The sequence below is a fragment of the Ranitomeya imitator genome, chromosome 7 (assembly GCF_032444005.1).
Source record: "Ranitomeya imitator isolate aRanImi1 chromosome 7, aRanImi1.pri, whole genome shotgun sequence".
NCBI classification, from domain to species: Eukaryota; Metazoa; Chordata; class Amphibia; order Anura; family Dendrobatidae; genus Ranitomeya; species Ranitomeya imitator.
Window position 1 is genome coordinate 31,910,897 of NC_091288.1, and position 18,718 is coordinate 31,929,614.

Genomic DNA, 18,718 nt, shown 5'->3' on the forward strand with positions numbered 1-18,718 from the left:
CACAGTCTTCATCCCAACCCTAACCCATCTCTTTAACCTATCACTAACAACTGGCATTTTCCCCTCAAGCTTTAAACATGCCACAATCACACCTATCCTCAAAAAGCCCTCTCTTGACCCATCCTCTGTATCTAGCTATCGCCCTATATCACTTCTCCCCTTTGCCTCAAAACTACTGGAACAACATGTCCATATTGAACTGTCCTCCCATCTATCTTCCTGCTCCTTCTTCGACCGCTTTCAATCAGGCTTCCGGTCACACCACTCCACTGAAACTGCCCTAACTAAGGTCACCAATGACCTATTAACCGCCAAGAGCAAGCGACACTACTCTGTCCTCCTCCTCCTGGACCTGTCCTCTGCCTTTGACACAGTGGACCATTCCCTGCTGCTGCAGACCCTCTCATCCCTTGGCATCACAGAATTGGCCCTATCCTGGATCTCATCATACCTAACTGACCGTACATTCAGCGTCTCCCACTCACACACCACCTCCTCACCTCGCCCCCTATCTGTCGGAGTCCCGCAAGGTTCAGTTCTAGGACCCCTGCTCTTCTCCATCTACACCTTTGGCCTGGGACAGCTCATAGAATCTCACGGCTTTCAGTATCATCTCTATGCTGACGACACACAGATCTACATCTCTGGACCAGATATCACCTCCCTACTAACCAGAATCCCTCAATGTCTGTCTGCTATTTCATCCTTCTTCTCCACTAGATTTCTAAAACTTAACATGGACAAAACAGAATTCATCATCTTTCCCCCATCTCACGCGATCTCCCCAACGAACCTATCCATTACAGTAAACGGCTGCCCACTCTCCCCAGTCCCACAAGCCCGCTGTCTTGGGGTAATCCTTGACACTGATCTCTCCTTTAAACCGCATATCCAAACCCTTTCCACTTCCTGCCGCCTCCAACTCAAAAATATTTCACGGATCCGCACATTCCTAAACCAAGAATCTGCAAAAACCCTAGTCCATGCCCTCATCATCTCCCGCCTTGACTACTGTAACCTCCTGCTCTGTGGCCTCCCCTCTAACACTCTTGCACCCCTCCAATCTATTCTAAACTCTGCTGCCCGACTAATCCACCTGTCCCCCCGCTATTCCCCGGCCTCTCCCCTCTGTCAATCCCTGCACTGGCTCCCCATCACCCAGAGACTTTAGTACAAAAGCCTAACCATGACATATAAAGCCATCCACAACCTGTCTCCTCCATACATCTGTGACCTCGTCTCCCGGTACTTTCCTGCACGCAACCTCCGATCCTCACAAGATCTCCTTCTCTACTCCCCTATTATCTCCTCTTCCCACAATCGCATACAAGATTTCTCTCGTGCATCCCCCCTACTCTGGAATGCTCTACCACAACATATCAGACTCTCGCCTACCATCGAAACCTTCAAAAAGAACCTGAAGACCCACCTCTTCCGACAAGCCTACAACCTGCAGTAACCACCGATTGACCAAACCGCTGCACGGCCAGCTCTACCCTCACCTACTGTATCCTCACCCATCCCTTGTAGATTGTGAGCCCTCGCGGGCAGGGTCCTCTCTCCTCCTGTACCAGTTGTGACTTGTATTTTTCAAGATTATTGTACTTGTTTTATTATGTATACCCCTCCTCACATGTAAAGCGCCATGGAATAAATGGCGCTATAATAATAAATAATAATAATAATAATAACTCATCCTGATGGCTGGAGCTGCTTCTCTTTGGTACAGCTCTGATGTTATTAGGTGGTATTAAGTTACTACTCGCAACTGATTTTCTAGATTTGCGTCAGTCTGGAGTGCAGACAACTCTTTGCAGTAAGTTTTGTAAAGAACTCACAGCAGAAAGTTGTTCCAAAAACAGATGTATATTACACTGCAGGACTCCTTAAAGTGAAATTCATCACTGCTCACGTTACATTTGTGGAACGGAATCAGTGGAAGTATCTGCTGGATATACATCACATAGACACCAAGACTGCTGTATATACAACAAATAGGAGACACCGACATATATATATATATATATATATATATATTACACACACAGTGCCTACAAGTAGTATTCAACCCCTGCAGATTTGGCAGGTTTACACATTTGGAATTAACTTGGCATTGTGACATTTGGACTGTAGATCGGCCTGGAAGTGTGAAATGCACTGCAGCAAAAAAGAATGTTATTTCTTTGTTTATTTATTTTTTTTAAATTGTGAAAAGTATTTTCAGAGGGTCATTTATTATTCAACCCCTCAACCCACCAGAATTCTATTTGGTTCCCCTAAAGTATTAAGAAGTAGTTCAGGCACAAAGAACAATGAGCTTCACATGTTTGGATTAATTATCTCTTTTTTCCAGCCTTTTCTGACTATTTAAGACCCTCCCCAAACTTGTGAACAGCACTCATACATGGTCAACATGGGAAAGACAAAGGAGCATTCCAAGGCTATCAGAGACAAGATCGTGGAGGGTCACAAGGCTGGCAAGGGGTACAAAACCCTTTCCAAGGAGTTGGGCCTACCTGTCTCCACTGTTGGGAGCATCATCCGGAAGTGGAAGGCTTATGGAACTACGGTTAGCCTTCCACGGCCTGGACAGCCTTTGAAAGTTTCCTCCCGTGCCGAGGCCAGGCTTGTCCGAAGAGTCAAGGCTAACCCAAGGACAACAAGGAAGGAGCTCCGGGAAGATCTCATGGCAGTGGGAACATTGGTTTCAGTCAATACCATAAGTAACGTACTCCACCGCAATGGTCTCCGTTCCAGACGAGCCCGTAAGGTACCTTTACTTTCAAAGCGTAATGTCAAGGCTCGTCTACAGTTTGCTCATGATCACTTGGAGGACTCTGAGACTGACTGGTTCAAGGTTCTCTGGTCTGATGAGACCAAGATCGAGATCTTTGGTGCCAACCACATACGTGACGTTTGGAGACTGGATGGCACTGCATACGACCCCAAGAATACCATCCCTACAGTCAAGCATGGTGGTGGCAGCATCATGCTGTGGGGCTGTTTCTCAGCCAAGGGGCCTGGCCATCTGGTCCGCATCCATGGGAAGATGGATAGCACGGCCTACCTGGAGATTTTGGCCAAGAACCTCCGCTCCTCCATCAAGGATCTTAAGATGGGTCGTCATTTCATCTTCCAACAAGACAACGACCCAAAGCACACAACCAAGAAAACCAAGGCCTGGTTCAAGAGGCAAAAAATCAAGGTGTTGCAGTGGCCTAGTCAGTCTCCTGACCTTAACCCAATTGAAAACTTGTGGAAGGAGCTCAAGATTAAAGTCCACATGAGACACCCAAAGAACCTAGATAACTTGGAGAAGATCTGCATGGAGGAGTGGGCCAAGATAACTCCAGAGACCTGTGCCGGCCTGATCAGGTCTTATAAAAGACGATTATTAGCTGTAATTGCAAACAAAGGTTATTCCACAAAATATTAAACCTAGGGGTTGAATAATAATTGACCCACACTTTTATGTTTAAAATGTATAAAAATTTAACTGAGCAACAAAACTTTTTGGTTTGTAAGATTTATGCATCTGTTAATAAATCCTGCTCACATGAGACACCGAGACTGCTGTATACATCACATAGGAGACAACAAGTGTGCTGTATACACATCACATAGGCAACACAGACTGCTGTACACATCACATAGGAGACACCGGAACTGCTGGTAATATGTCAACATAGGAGACACAGTGACTGCTGTAAATACATTACATAGGAGACACAAAGACTGCTGTATACATCGCATAGGAGACAAAGAGACTGTGGTATTAAGCCTAAAAATAATTTTGCAATTGGGTTTCATTAAAAATATTGCACCGTTTGCCTTTTATATCGTTTCTGTGATGCACGGTCTATTGCTGTCTGCAGAATGAGTTAGGCCGAGTTCACATTTGCGTTCGGGGGCTTTGCGGAGGGCTGCATACGTCCTCTGTTAAGCCCTGCCTACTTTCACATACTTCTGCATGGGTCCTGTGTACCTAGCTTTAACATTGGGTACACAGGACATGCGGATGTATGTGGATGTGTTGTTTTGACGCGCCTGCTGACCGCACGGGAACGCAAAGCCCCCCAACACAAATGTGAACTTAGACTAAACTGAGAATCCTGTTCATCCCTACTAATACAATTGTTTGGACCCAAGGCTATCCATCACCAAATCGGTCTATGGATAATATATTTCCCATGTAGGGAATGCAAAATGACATTCTTATTTTTTTCTCCATGTGTAAGTCATGCAAGTTGTTATATATTCTGTATATTTGTATGTACAATGTGATCAGACAAAGACTCAATAAACATAAGAACATACAGCATTCTGTATATCTAATATATATAGGTCAATATACACAAGTAACACAAACATTCTGAATGATATTTATAGTGTTATTTTCTCCATGGCCTGAGGGCACAGAAACTCTGCAGACTCCATTGTACGCTTACAGCAATGTTATAATTTAGACTAATTAGAAAGATGGCTGCATTGTCCTATTTTTTCAGGATAAGACGCTTGTCCCTGGACTGTTTTTTTTTTTTTTTTTTTCGGTAAAGGTTAGAATGAAGGAGTTAAACACACTAAGCCCCCGAGGCACTCTTCTGGCTTGCACAGCAAAGCCTCTTAGTGACCACCAGTCAGAAGAGCCTTGTAGGCGTCCAATAATCCACTCCACTAACTTGTATTTTCCCAAAAGGAAGTATTAGAAAATCCTGATTCTATCATACCATCATACTAATTTTACAACAGTCCTTAATTATCAAAAGGACAGAAAAAAAAACCAAAAACCTAAAGAACAAATCACAATAAACAAGGCACAATTTTAGACTATTGGGAAATAATTTTAGATATTTGATAAAAAACGCTATACGTATGATCCAATTTTTTTTCCAGAGGGGTGAAGCATGACCCAGGGATTTAAAACACCAGAGAAGCCATGTCTCATAGTCCTGTATTAGGCATAACACAATATATAAGGCCTTGTTCAGACGTCAGTCATTTTTATGATATGCAAAAAAAAAAGTGCAATTTTCCTCAGTTTTGTCAGTGGGTCAGGATTTGTCATCAATGTTTCATCAGTCATTTTTATATATGAAAAAAAATTAAATGGCAAAGTTTTTCCTATCCATTACAATGAAAATCATGGACAGCACATGGATGGCACAGTATCAGAGTTTTGATACATGATTTTGGTTAAAAAAAAACAAAAAAAAACAGACATGTCGCTTTATTTTTTGCATATACAAAAAACATGGATGTGTGAACAGCCATAGACTATATTGGAAAAACTGTGAAAAACACAGAATATGTAGGTGATTTACAGGTGACTGAACGAGGCCCGAGCATTAATTAAGGTTTTTTTTTTTTTTTTAAATCGTCATGTCCCATATAGATAACGTAAAGGGAAACGGTCAGCGGGTCTTGATCCAAAACTGACATCAACTCACGATAGTGACACTTTTACAACAATGATCTCCGGTCTTCTGGCAGATTTGGCATATAGGGAAAAACAGCCGGCGAATGCTGTATTGAACTAGAAGTTAAAAGTCACAGGGGTGGAGCTTATTTCTCGTACATTCAGGCTGTCCTGCCCCCTTCCTCATATATGCGCATGCGCGGTGCCAAATGAGTCCAAGGCCAATCTGCCTCCCTTTACTGTGTTATACTGATGTCTCTTAAGATTACTTTAAAATAATGAGGGTACATTTTTATAGTTCGGTTTTTCATTTTATTCTACAGGTTTTTGCATACTAATCTTTTTTGGAAGTTACGTTGTGACCAGTGGTGTAACTTCAAGCTCATGGGCCCCAATGCAGAATCTCGAACAAGCTTCCTTCTATCATTTAAAAGTCCACTGATCTTCATATATGGACCAAAGAGAACTTTTGGTTCCCCCCGCAGACTCCAGGGTGCGACTGCAATCTCCTGCATTACAGTTATGCCCCTGGTTGTGACTGTAAGATCATGGTGATGGTACACTTGTGAACATTTGGCCTCGAGCAAATGTAGAAAAAAAATACTTTTAAAGGTGTGCGACTCTGCACGTGTCTCTCTTCATAATTGTGCAGTGTTGCGAGAGGACACGGTTAATCTGAGGACAGAAAAAAATCAAGGTTTTCTATTGCATAAGTGAAATGTTTCGGGAAGTTGACAGCTTTGGTAGATTTCAAGACAATGGATTTACAGAGGATTGCAAGAAAAATCTGCAAAAATAAAAAAGTTTTTCCAAACGTTGGTGAGGAATGTAAAACACATTCTTCGGTCAGCACTCGTGCTCTACAAATGGACTGTCCCCTTGTGAACCACTCGACATCAAAAAGAAGGATGGTGCAGAATTTATAAATCAGCATAGGGTACAGTAAAGAACATTCACACAAGAAAACGAGGCTAGTGAAGGTGGCCGGCCCGTTTACTGCACAGTACTGTGTCTATGAGATTGTAGGCACCCTACCAGTGGCGGTGTTTTGGATGCATGTTGTATGGATCCATAATGTGGTGCACATGCGGACTTCGGCTGTCCATACGTCTGGCTCTTTATAAATATATTGAAGCACTTTCCATTGAATGTTATATTATGCATTTGCCGGGGAGGCACATAAAGGCGGCCCATAGAATGTCCATCATACATCTGTACATTCACATTATGGGCAAGACTTCCAGTTTGTTTGGGAATATTCAAGAAAAATAAGTCCTCCTAAACCAAGGGTGCCCAACCTTTTTGGGTCCAAGGGCCACATGGTCAGAATGAACAAACCCCATCAGCCGCAATATCACCAAAGTATTACCTGCTGTGACATTTACTGAATATGGAAAGTATGTGCAGTGAATATGTAACAGGTGGTGATTCCATTTATTTGGCCCCCACCTATCAAACCATCCATAAGTATTCATCCATACAGTGCTATGTCCCACTGGCCTTCTCCATGGGATGGAACATGCGTGGACCAGACACTATGCATATGGTTGAGGGCCACACAGACGGTTGCACACCCTGCTCTAGATCTTCCCAAAGATCAAGAGCCTAAGGGTACCGTTAAGGTACCGTCACACTAAGCGACGCTGAAGCGATACCGACAACGATCCGGATCGCTGCAGCGTCGCTGTTTGGTCGCTGGAGAGCTGTCACCGCTCTGCTTTCCGGCCGCTGTGCTCACAGCCAGTGCAGGAAAGCACAGCGCCGGAGGACAGACAGCGGAAGGTAAGTATGATGTGTTTGTTTTTTTTACTTTTAGGATGGTAACCAGGGTAAACATCGGGTTTCTAAGCGCGGCCCTGCGCTTAGTAACCCGATGTTTACCCTGGTTACCAGCGAAGACATCGCTGAATCGGTGTCACACACGCCGATTCAGCGATGTCAGCGGGAGAGCCAGCGACCAAAGAAAGTTCTGGCCTTCTAGCCCCGACCAACGACATCACAGCAGGATTCTGATCGCTGCTGCGTGTCAAACTGAACGATATCGCTAGCGAGGACGCTGCAACATCACGGATCGCTAGCGATATCGTTTAGTGTGAAGGTACCTTTACACTATACGATTTACCAACTATCACGACCAGCGATACGACCTGGCCGTGATCGTTGGTAAGTCGTAGTGTGGTCGCTGGAGACCTGTCACACAGACAGCTCTCCAGCGACCAACGATGCCGAGGTCCCCGGGTAACCAGGGTAAACATCGGGTTACTAAGTGCAGGGCCGTGCTTAGTAACCCGATGTTTACCCTGGTTACCAGCGTAAAAAAAAACAAACACTACATACTTACATTCCGGTGTCTGTCCCTTGCCGTCTGCTTCCCGCATTGACTGACTGCCGGCCGTAAAGTGAAAGCACAGCACAGCGGTGACGTCACCGCTGTGCTTTGCTTTCACTTTACGGCCGGCAGTCAGTCAGTGCGGGAAGCAGACGGCAAGGGACCTGACGGACACCGAAATGTAAGTATGTAGTGTTTGGTTTTTTTTACATTTACGATGGTAACCAGGATAAACATCGGGTTACTAAGCGCGGCCCTGCTCTTAGTAACCCGATGTTTACCCTGGTTACAAGCGAACGCATCGCTGGATCGGCATCACACACGCCGATCCAGCGATGACAGCGGGAGATCCAGCGACGAAAGAAAGTTCCAAACGATCGGCTACGACATACGATTCTCAGCAGGGTCCCTGATCGCTGCTGCGTGTCAGACACAGCGATATCGTATGGATATCGCTGGAACGTCACGAATCGTGCCGTTGTAGCGATCAAAATGGCACTGTGTGACGGTACCCTTACAAAGTCAGAAATGTATTGGTCTAAGTGGACAATTCCTCCCAACATAGCACTACCTGTACGCTTATCTCTGCCTGGAGGAGCGAGAGACTTGTAGACAGCGGCGTCTCACCTGGTCACAGGTTATTTATGTAAACTAAAGGATGCAAAAATCAAGAGGTGGAGAGCATGGAGGTTTTTTTTGTACATTTAAACTTTTTGTAATGGAAATTACCATTCGGACAATGGAAACACAGTTTGGCTAGCCCAAGGGTCAAATATAGGTCTTGGCATATGTACACATAAGAGTTTCTTTGCCCTGACAGAAGACAAAGATCCTATAAATAATGAACAATTCAAACACAAAGCATATTAGAAAGTTGCCGAACATGACGCAAAAGGGCCTGTGCACGTGTTGTAGATTTGTCACAAAACCTGAAGGGTTTCCTGATGCCAGAAGTCTCATGCACACATTGCTTATTTTTCCCTTGCAGATTTGGTGCAGATTTACACATGTGGCATCTCAGCATTTTTGCTGCAAATTTACCGTAACTCTTACTAACAAATGGGGAAAAATCTGCACCAAAAACGCAACAAAAGCAGGAAAAAAAAAAATCAGAAAAAATGCAACAATTTTACGCAGCGTTTTTCCTGCCAAGAGATGCAGAAATTTCTGCACCAAATATTTGACGTGTGCACATACCCTAAGTTTGGAAATCCATCAGTATTTATTAGTACAGGATATGACAGCCGCCTAAACTTCTCTATATGGCCAGTGTTTTCTCTGCATGTTTCCTCCAGGACATTTTGTTTTTGCTCTATGCTGAACCCATTAAAAACACAAGTCCATATACCAGAAAACAGCGAGGACAAGGAACTATGTAGAGAAGGGCAGAAACTGAAGTTAGTCACAGCTATAGTTAGGCTTCTCCTGGGGAAAAGCTTCGGCTTGCCGCCCTAACCATCTATTTACCCTGGCTAAGACAAAGTGGCTTGTTGGCATCTCCATCACACAGCGCCTGGAGCACATGCCCCGCTTGTCCTCCTCTCCTCCTCTTCGCCTATGACCTGAGAACAATTCTTATAGTGGCTGGAGAGCACAAGAAGTTCAAGAAAACAGCACAAAAAAAATAAAATAAAGATACAATAAAGATATGATTTTTGGTGATTTACTACTGATTAAACATCATTTATAATCAGTAAAGATCAGTTCATTCATCCAAGTGAAAAATCAAATGATACTTACTGTATCATGATAATCCTACATGAGCTCTTGAGACACCTTCATGAGGTCAGTGCAGGAGCCTCCAATCTGTCCTGTTCAGGGGCTCGGGGCTTTAACCCCTTCTCTAGAGAGAAAGAGAGCAGGGAAAAAAAAGACTCATTGACTGTCTTCTCAAGGGAAGAACTAGATAAACTTCTATGTGAGCATTTGCCAACTTCCTGAACAATTTAAGTCAATCTTATGTATTTGTAAGGTATGAAAATATTTGCACAACACCCCAACAGTGCTGAGCATATGTTGCACAATTCGCAGCCGAGAGCTTCATAACATCACAATGGGTCAGATCAAAAGTGATGCAAATGACACTTCCTAATTTTGAAGAAATGTAGTTTCATATAATGAAAAATTAAAAAAACAAAACAAAACATTACTGCAGAGAGAAGAGATAATGATGGCGCGGATACCAACAGCAACTACCTGGTTACATGCTTTCCTGGCAGAAGAATGGCTGGAATGATGGCTACTGGGGGACTAGTACTAATAAACTATACACTAATATAATACCCTTCTATTTACAGATCTACTGTTTCTTAAATTTTCCTGTGTCTTGATGAACCTCCATTACCCCCGACTTAAAAACATACGGTAATTCTATTTTTTTTTCTAACGAAGCTCATGCCACTTATCTCGGGATATGTAGAAGCAAGAGACAAAGTAACAAAGGACACATCTATAGTATTGTCAAAGGTCGAGAACTATAACAAAGAGTGGTTGTCCGACCTTAAGCAACAAGTCTGCAGTCACTATATGTGACTGCAGACTTGTGCATCCTGCCCACTGTGAGGATTCTCCAGTGGCGGTGCTGGGACTGCAAGTACGCGATTTGCATACTTCTGGCCACATTCCGACTAGACCAGTGTTCCCCAATTCTGGTCTTCAAGAACCACAAACAGGTCATGTTTTTAGGATTTCCTTAGTATTGCCCAGGTGACAATTGCACCACCCGGACAGGCAAGAATTCCATCACCTGGGCAATACTTTAGGAAATCCTGAAAACATGCAAATTACATACTTGCTGTCAAGTGCTCGATGCTCCCGGCACAGACACCGGAGAATGCTCACAGCCTGCAGTGATCACGATGTGAGGAATCTCACAAGTCTGCAGTCATGGAGTAACTGCAGATTTGTAGCCCCCAAATATTTTTTTTACCCAAACCTTCAATGAAAAAAAAAAAAAAACAACACAAAGTAACAAAAGTTTTCTAGTAACAAACTCTGAAACAGTCTCAGCTTCAACCCTCTCTGTGACCTCGGAAACCTTTATACTGGTATATATAGAAAGAAGCTTACATTACCTTTTTTTTTTTTTTACTTTATACAAGCTGCAACAATTCCCCCACACCCTTTCCCGACAAACGGTTGATGTGTCACTATGCCAAATGAAATATGAAGATAAAAAAAGTGTCAGTTTTGCAGTTAAAATTGTGAAATATCTTTATAGCTATTGTCCTAGTTAGGAAAGCACAACAAAGAACATTTCCTGTTTCTGCGCCCCTAACCTAAGAATTAGCAGCATTTCTCTGTGCTCTACATACGTTGTGATCACTGATAGAAAAATAATTGCTTCTACACCCTTCAAAACTCAAAATTGGTGATCGAAGAAAAAAAAAATCTTCTTGATATAGAAGCTAAACAAAAGGTTCTCTTGCAGCGCCGGTGTGACAGCCGGAGTGCGCGCTGTGATTTAGCTCCGACTTAACAGTCCATGCTCCTATTAATAGTAATAATATTTAGTATTTATATACCATCTCCCGTTTACTAAAGCACTTTGCAATTATGCTTTGCGGGCATTAAATGGAGCTCCCCCTAGATTTATGTCAGCGTGTGTCTACAGCTTTGGGCTGAATGGCAAATACTTATGTAATAAACAAGGTAAGTGACCTGCCCAAATGTACAGGGAACTGTATGTCTTCATTCAGGTGAATCACTATAGAAGCTTTTCACAGACAACACCCTCCCAGACAAACTAACAATACAAACAGTTCACAAGGCAGAACATTTTTAAAGGGGAACGTGCTATATGCACCAACTTACATCCAAAAATGCTGAATAGATCAATCTAGAATAAAAGGACATTAATTATGTAATATTCAACTTATTCTGCAGCTATAGTTTCAGCTAACCTTGTGTTAGGGTTGGCGGAACGCACCAAGCTGAAATATATGTAATAATAGGTGCGTTCGCAACCCTTGGTCCACCGTGCAGGAGAGGAACCTGCTGCTAGCAATTGGCAGCACTATATGGCGGTATTAGCGAACTCTGTTACTTCACAGAATTGCTAGGATAGGAAAACACTGTGCACTGTTAACCTCACAGAGGAGCACCGCTACCAAACAGAGCAAAACTGTGGTCATGCAGTCAGCATAGCACACAAACAACTCCTCACCGGAGGTGCCGGTATTCTAGGGGCTTATTTCAACCAAGGCCCTGAATCCAAACTCCTCACCGGAGGTGCCGGTATTCTAGGGGCTTATTTCAACCAAGGCCCTGAATCCAAACTCCTCACCGGAGGTGCCGGTATTCTAGGGGCTTATTTCGGCCAACGCTGACCTCATGCAAACATGACCAGACAGTAGCAAGGCTAGGTTGATACTAGCGCATGGCCGTGCGGCCATGCAAACCTTTTATAGCTGTAGCAGACAAGGACCTTCCTGGTGGTCCAATAGGAGCTGCAACAGGACTTGAGCATGTGACCCCAGACCTCCAATGGGAGGTCGTCCCGTGGGCATGCTCAGTATGGGAAAAGCGGGACATTCCCAGAAAGACCTGCTCGCTGCTGAACATTGCTGGCTACAATGACAGAGCCTGGAAGAGCAGCAGTAACCAGTCATCCAGTATCTGCCTGAGCCAGACCCTGGGACTGACATCTCCGCTGAGCAGGCTCCACTGCGGCTGGAGGAGAATGGGAGACCGCAGCAGACATGGTTCGAGATTCCCCCTGTGCAGCGGCGGGAACTCAGCACCTTGCATAAATCAATATTACAAATTAATACATTGAACTTTGTAATATATCTTATCAGAGAAATATGGATCTATCTCCACTTATGAGCCACTTCTTCTCTTTCCTCTTGCTTTTTGAATTTATCATTTTTTAATTTTTTTTCCAGAATGTTAGAGTTGGAAGGGACCTCCAGGGTCATCGTGTCCAATCCCCTGATTGACTAAACCATGTCAGACAGATGTATGCCCAGCCTCTGTTTGAAGACTTCCATTGAAGGAGAACTCACCACCTCTTGTGGCTCACTCTGGGACAAAAAAGACTAAAAATACAGCTAAGTCAAAACAGGATAGACTGCCTGCTCACTGACAGATCAGAAGACAGCTGCCCAATAAAGTCTACTGTGGAGGAAGACAACGTAGAATGAAAAAATCGTCACTTAGAGACCTGCTGATTTCTAGACAGTCTTTATTTCACCCCTGGATTCACAGCTACACTGCTTACTTCTACTATATATAGCTGTTGTCTTAATGATCCTTCAATCCACCGCTATCTCAGCCATTTTCCTGGCCAAACGTTCCTGTGTTCTTTATAAGAGGAGTCTGACAGCAGCTTATCTCCAAGAGAACAAAAGGAATCGACCTGCCGATCCTTCCCTTCCCTGACAGATGTGATGCCAGGATATTCCCATTACCATCCTACGGATTTCATCCATCTCTAGTGTAATGTGTATGAGGGCCTTATTTATCAAGACTGTCTATGGGGAAACCAACCAATCACACAGCAGCTTTCACCTACTCAGAGTAGTGGAAGAACTGTAATCTGCACTGTGATTGGATGCTATGGTCAAATAGACCATTTATCTAAAAGAGAATTTTGATAAAAGGCTCTTTTTTGGCAAAAGACTCCATATTTTCTAGTATATTTTTTATTGTATCATATCAGCTGTGAGAATATCACAATACTAGGAAGGTCCATTTGCATTAAACTAGAACTGTGAATAATGATCACAGTGAAAAATAAAATGGAAAGACAAACTTTGTAATCCTACACATTCCTAATCTCCAGGTTTGCTTTTGTCTCTTTAGGTCTGCCTCGGAAAGATACCAGTGAGAATATGTTTTCCGTTTCTTGGCCAAATTCCTGACATTTTTGTAAATTAACAGTGTGCAAAGTATGCTTCTTTACCATCAGTTAGTTATTAGATACTGCTTCTTCTCGCAATGAAGATGGAGTAGAACAAGCAAAAAATAAAGCCTGGGTTACACAATTAAAGGGGTTGTCGGGGCTTTAATAAAAACTACCAAAGATTGTCAGCTCTGAGGCCAGATACTAACTGGGGGTCTTGGGATGAAGAAACAGGAAGTCATGATGGCAAGGCAGTAAATAAGAGCAACCTGGGGAGAGGGGGAGACAGGAACATGCAATGAGGGCAACGCAAAGTTTAGAGTCTCTTGACATTTGAACTTGGTCCGTGTAATTTCAATAAACTTAGGTTATCTAATGGTTAATGCAATGGCTAACAAAATTGCAAAGTACTTTATTACCCAAAATGGCAATTTTCGCCCCCCAAAAAGCCACTCGGTCAAGTGTAATCTGTCTCTAGCAGTAAGGCCTATAAAACAGACTACAGGAATTGGAGGTGGGTCTTGCTGCGCTTATTCTCCTGCCTAATCAACTGCAATTTGGGGCAGGCAAGCCACCGGACAATAGCAGGAGCAATGCAACCTGAGAAATGAGGGAAAGGAAGTTCAAGCTCCTATTGTGCAGGCAGAATGCTAACGAAGAGGAATACCCCACTCGAAGACGGTGAATGGCAAGTTACAGACCATGAGAATTGGTAAAATTCCTGGCATGTTTGACTAGCATGTGAACCAAAAAAGTCATCAATGTGTACTGAGTCCAAACTAAGACTAATGAGTCAGATAATAGGGGCAAACACTTTATTATGGACTTAATGTATCAATCAACTCTAGAAAATGCCCAACAAGACAAATTCACATTAAACCTAGGTGACAGCAGAACATGTGATAGTACTACGACAGATTGCTCATCGAGAGCGTGTTCTGTTAAATAGTAATTGTCCTTTCATGGTCTTTCAATATCCTCAAATTTTCTTTTCACTCTGTTTGCTAATACACTTTAAAAAAAAAAAGCATAAAAACAGCAAAAACATAAAATTAGATATTTCAAGTGTACTTTATAGATACAGTTTAACAAATTCTGCAACCATAGGGAGGTGCCGTTCTTTTATATTTTGACTTAAAGCGGATCTTTCACTGTATTTTTTAATTTAAACTGAGCACCACATCTAATTGCCATTGATCCACTGATTTTGGAACAGTTTTTCTTTTTCTACTGTGCCCCTCCGTTCTGAAATTATGCCCCCAAGTAATAATGGTGAAAATTTTCCCTTCAACCAACTGAGCGTATAACACAGTACTTCTTTGTGGGCGTGGCCATTTTTGATTGGTCAGCATCAGAGAAGAAAAAGGAAACGCCCACGAGGAACTTTCTGTGGTACACACCCAGTTATTGAAGGGATATTTTGCACCATAACTTTGGAATGGAGGGGCGCAGAAAAAAAAGAAAAAAACTGTTCCAGAATCAGTGGATCAACGGCAATTAAAGCTGGTATGGAGATTAAATTAAAAATTGAGTAAAAGGTCCTTTCAAGAGGCATCAAAAGTATCTATTCCTACTTGAAGCTAAAACGTTTAAAAGTTATTATATTTTCCTTTAAATATATAGTACAAAACCTTCTTGCAATAAGGTGCTATGTAACTGCTGTAACTCTGAGCTCTACATCACTTGTTACCCGATAGCTACCGCAAATGATGAATGTAGTCCTTAAGACTCAGAACACCGAATGCTACACAATGTAATAAATGAAATGTAGTATAGCAATGTCACAAAAATGACCTCAGGAGACACCGCACGGCCATGAAACATTATAGGCCTCGTGGAAAGAAAAAATCCTTGGGTTGCTTTATTAAATTAAAAGCTGAACAGTAAAGTGGGAAGATTAAATATGGAGTAATTATAAGTGTAAGCAACATAGAAACGTGAGATAAAATAAAAATCGGCAGCTCTGAACCATTAGAATTCACTGTAACCACTAATTAGATGAAAACATTAAGTCGAAGGTTATAGAAATGAAATCAAGAGGAGCAGTTTTCATTCTTTCTCCTATGAAAATAATTATAGTGTGATTTTCAACCCAAAAGCCGCAAAAATAAAAACCTATTTAAAAAAAAGAATAATTTGTAATGCTTGGTATAATAGTGTTCATGCCTACAGAACGGCACATCACATCCTGCGCATCACACCCAAAACAGCTTCTTTATAAACTAAACTCAATGTGGAAAAAAAATAAAAATTATTTTATTTTTTTCCAAATTGTTGCATTATATTTACAAAATGTTTGACAGAATTTACTAACAGAGTTACCAAACCTGTATAAAAGGAAACATCTTTTTTGTCCATAGCAGCCAATCACAGTGCAGCTTTCACTGTAGCAGAGCGGTTTAATAAATGAAGGCCAAGCTCTGATTGGTTACTTTTTTAAGAAAAACATTTTTTAGACAGTTTCGTTGCACAAGGCCCATTGTCTTCCACGGGTCAAGTACTCACCTTTGGCAATGGCTAATCAAAGCTCTTTAGGAATATATATTTTTATATGTATTAGAAAGGTTTTCCAGTTTTGGAGATATTATTTGTATTAAATCCTGGTCCTCCTCACCACATCCCCACAGTCAGTTCTACCTCCCATCCACGCTCCATCACAAATTTCCGTAACCTCTCTAACCTTATACCCATTTGCCCAGCCCCCACTTCCCCAGTCCCACTAACAGGAGCTCTGTGGAACGCTCGCTCTGTCTGCAACAAGCTTTCCTACATCCACGATCTTTTTGTTACTACCAAACTTTCCTTCCTCGCCATCACTGAAACCTGGCTCACCCCTTTTGACACAGCCTCTCCTGCTGCACTTTTCCTATGGTGGCATCCACCTTTCTCACACACCCCGCCCCAGCAGCAAGCATGGCGGAGGAGTTGGTTTTCTCCTGTCAGGTACCTGCTCCTTCACCCCAATCCCACTGCCACCCTCTGTTACCCTCCCTTCCTTTGAGGTGCACTCTGTGTGCATCTATGCCCCCACCAACCTCCAACTGGCTGTCATTTACCACCCCCCAGGGCCAGCCACCACCTTCTTTGACCACTTCACCACCTGGCTACTTCATTTCCTTTCTGCGGACATCCCCACTATCATCATGGGCGACTTCAACATACCCATTGACACTTCCCTCTCAGCTGCCACTAAACTTCTATCTCTCACTTCCTCCTTCGGCCTCACTCAATGGTCTTCTGCAGCCACTCACAAAGATGGTCACACATTGGACCTCATCTTCACCCGCCTCTGCTCCCTATCTAACCTCTCTAACTCACCTCTTCCTCTTTCTGACCACAATCTACTCCCATTCTCTTCCCTGTTGTGAATTCTGTGGTCAAGCTCCCTCTTGTGGTCATGAGTGGTACTTCGGCTGGTTCTGTCCATGAGCTTCCTCTGGTGGATGTGAGTGGGGCTGCGGCTTCTGAGTTTCCTTCCTCAGGTGACGAGGTTAAGTCGTTAGGTGCTGCTCTATTTAACTCCACCTAGTTCTTTGTTCCTAGCCTCCAGTCAATGTTCCAGTATTGGTCTTGCTCTCTCCTGGATCGTTCTTGTGGCCTGTCTGCCCTGCATAAGCTAAGTTCTGCTTGTGTTACTTTTGTTTGCTATTTTTTCTGTCCAGCTTGCTATATTGGTTTGTCTTGCTTGCTAGAAGCTCTGGGACGCAGAGGGAGCACCTCCGTACCGTTAGTCGGTGCGGAGGGTCTTTTTGCGCCCTCTGCGTGGTTGTTTGTAGGTTTTTGTGCTGACCGCAAAGCTATCTTTCCTATCCTCGGTCTATTCAGTAAGTCAGGCCTCACTTTGCTAAAATCTATTTCATCTCTGTGTTTGTATTTTCATCTTTACTCACAGTCATTATATGTGGGGGGCTGCCTTTTCCTTTGGGGAATTTCTCTGAGGCAAGGTAGGCTTATTTTTCTATCTTCAGGGCTAGCTGGTTTCTCAGGCTGTGCCCGAGGCGCCTAGGTCTGGTCAGGAGCGCTCCACGGCTACCTCTAGTGTGGTGTGATAGGATTAGGGATTGCGGTCAGCAGAGTTCCCACGTCTCAGAGCTCGTCCTATGTTATTAGTAACTATCAGGTCATTTTCAGTGCTCTTGACCATCAGGTCCATTGTGGTTCTAAATCACCAGTTCATAACACTTCTCTCTCCACTCCTTGTCTACAATCCCCACCCCACAAACTTGCACACCCTCGCAGAAATCTTAAACACCTTGATCTACATTCACTCTCTGAATCCCTCCTCCCTCTCACTCACCACCGCTCTATATAACACCACAACAGCTGCAGCTTTGGAGTCTCTTGTCCCTCTCACACATACCAAAGCTCGCAAAATCGACAGTCCTGGCACACCAGCCTGACCAAAGAACTGAGGCGAGCTTCCAGGGCTGCAGAGCGGAGATGGAAAAGATCCCACTCCAACGAGCACTTCATCGCATTCAAACAGTCCCTCACTACTTTCAAGACCACACTCGCCACAGCTAAACAAACCTACTTCTCATCTCTCATATCCTCCCTGTCTCACAACCCTAAACAGTTATTCAACACCTTCAACTCTCTCCTCCGTCCCCCAGCACCTCCTCCCTCCCCACTCATCTCAGCTGAAGACTTTGCCTCATTTTCAAGCAGAAGATTGAGAACATCAGAGACAGTTTTAGTGACAACCCCAGGAGCCCTTCCTCCCAACTACCCAGCCCTCCACCTCGAAAACCAACTTCTCCACCATTACAGAAGATCGACTCTCTACACTACTCTCAAGATCGCATCTCACCACCTGTGCACTTGACCCGATCCCTTCCCACTTCATCCCAAACTTTGCCACAGTCTTCATCCCAACTCTAACCCATCTCTTCAACCTATCACTAACAACTGGTGTTTTCCCCTCAAGCTTTAAACATGCCTCCATCACACCTATCCTCAAAAAGCCCTCTATTGACCCATCCTCTGTATCTAGCTATCGCCCCATATCACTTCTCCCCTGTGCCTCAAAACTACTGGAACAACATGTCCATCTTGAACTGTCCTCCCATCCATCTTCCTGCTCCCTTTTCGACCGCTTACAATCAGGCTTACGGTCACACCATTCCAC

The 18,718-nt window shown here is 43.4% G+C and overlaps 1 protein-coding gene across 17 annotated transcripts in view; it reads right to left on the bottom strand.

The window, feature by feature from the left end:
• The window catches only part of BAZ2B (bromodomain adjacent to zinc finger domain 2B), a 361,802-nt gene that overhangs the window by 182,555 nt on the left and 160,529 nt on the right, over nucleotides 1-18,718 (bottom strand). For 14 of the 17 annotated variants that reach the window (XM_069733005.1, XM_069733003.1, XM_069733011.1 and 11 more), the window contains one exon: nucleotides 9,486-9,588. The exons of the other annotated variants lie outside the window; for them this stretch is intronic. The gene's annotated coding sequence lies outside the window, so the exon portion shown is untranslated. The remainder of the gene's footprint in view (nucleotides 1-9,485; nucleotides 9,589-18,718) is intronic. 17 annotated transcript variants of the gene reach the window in all.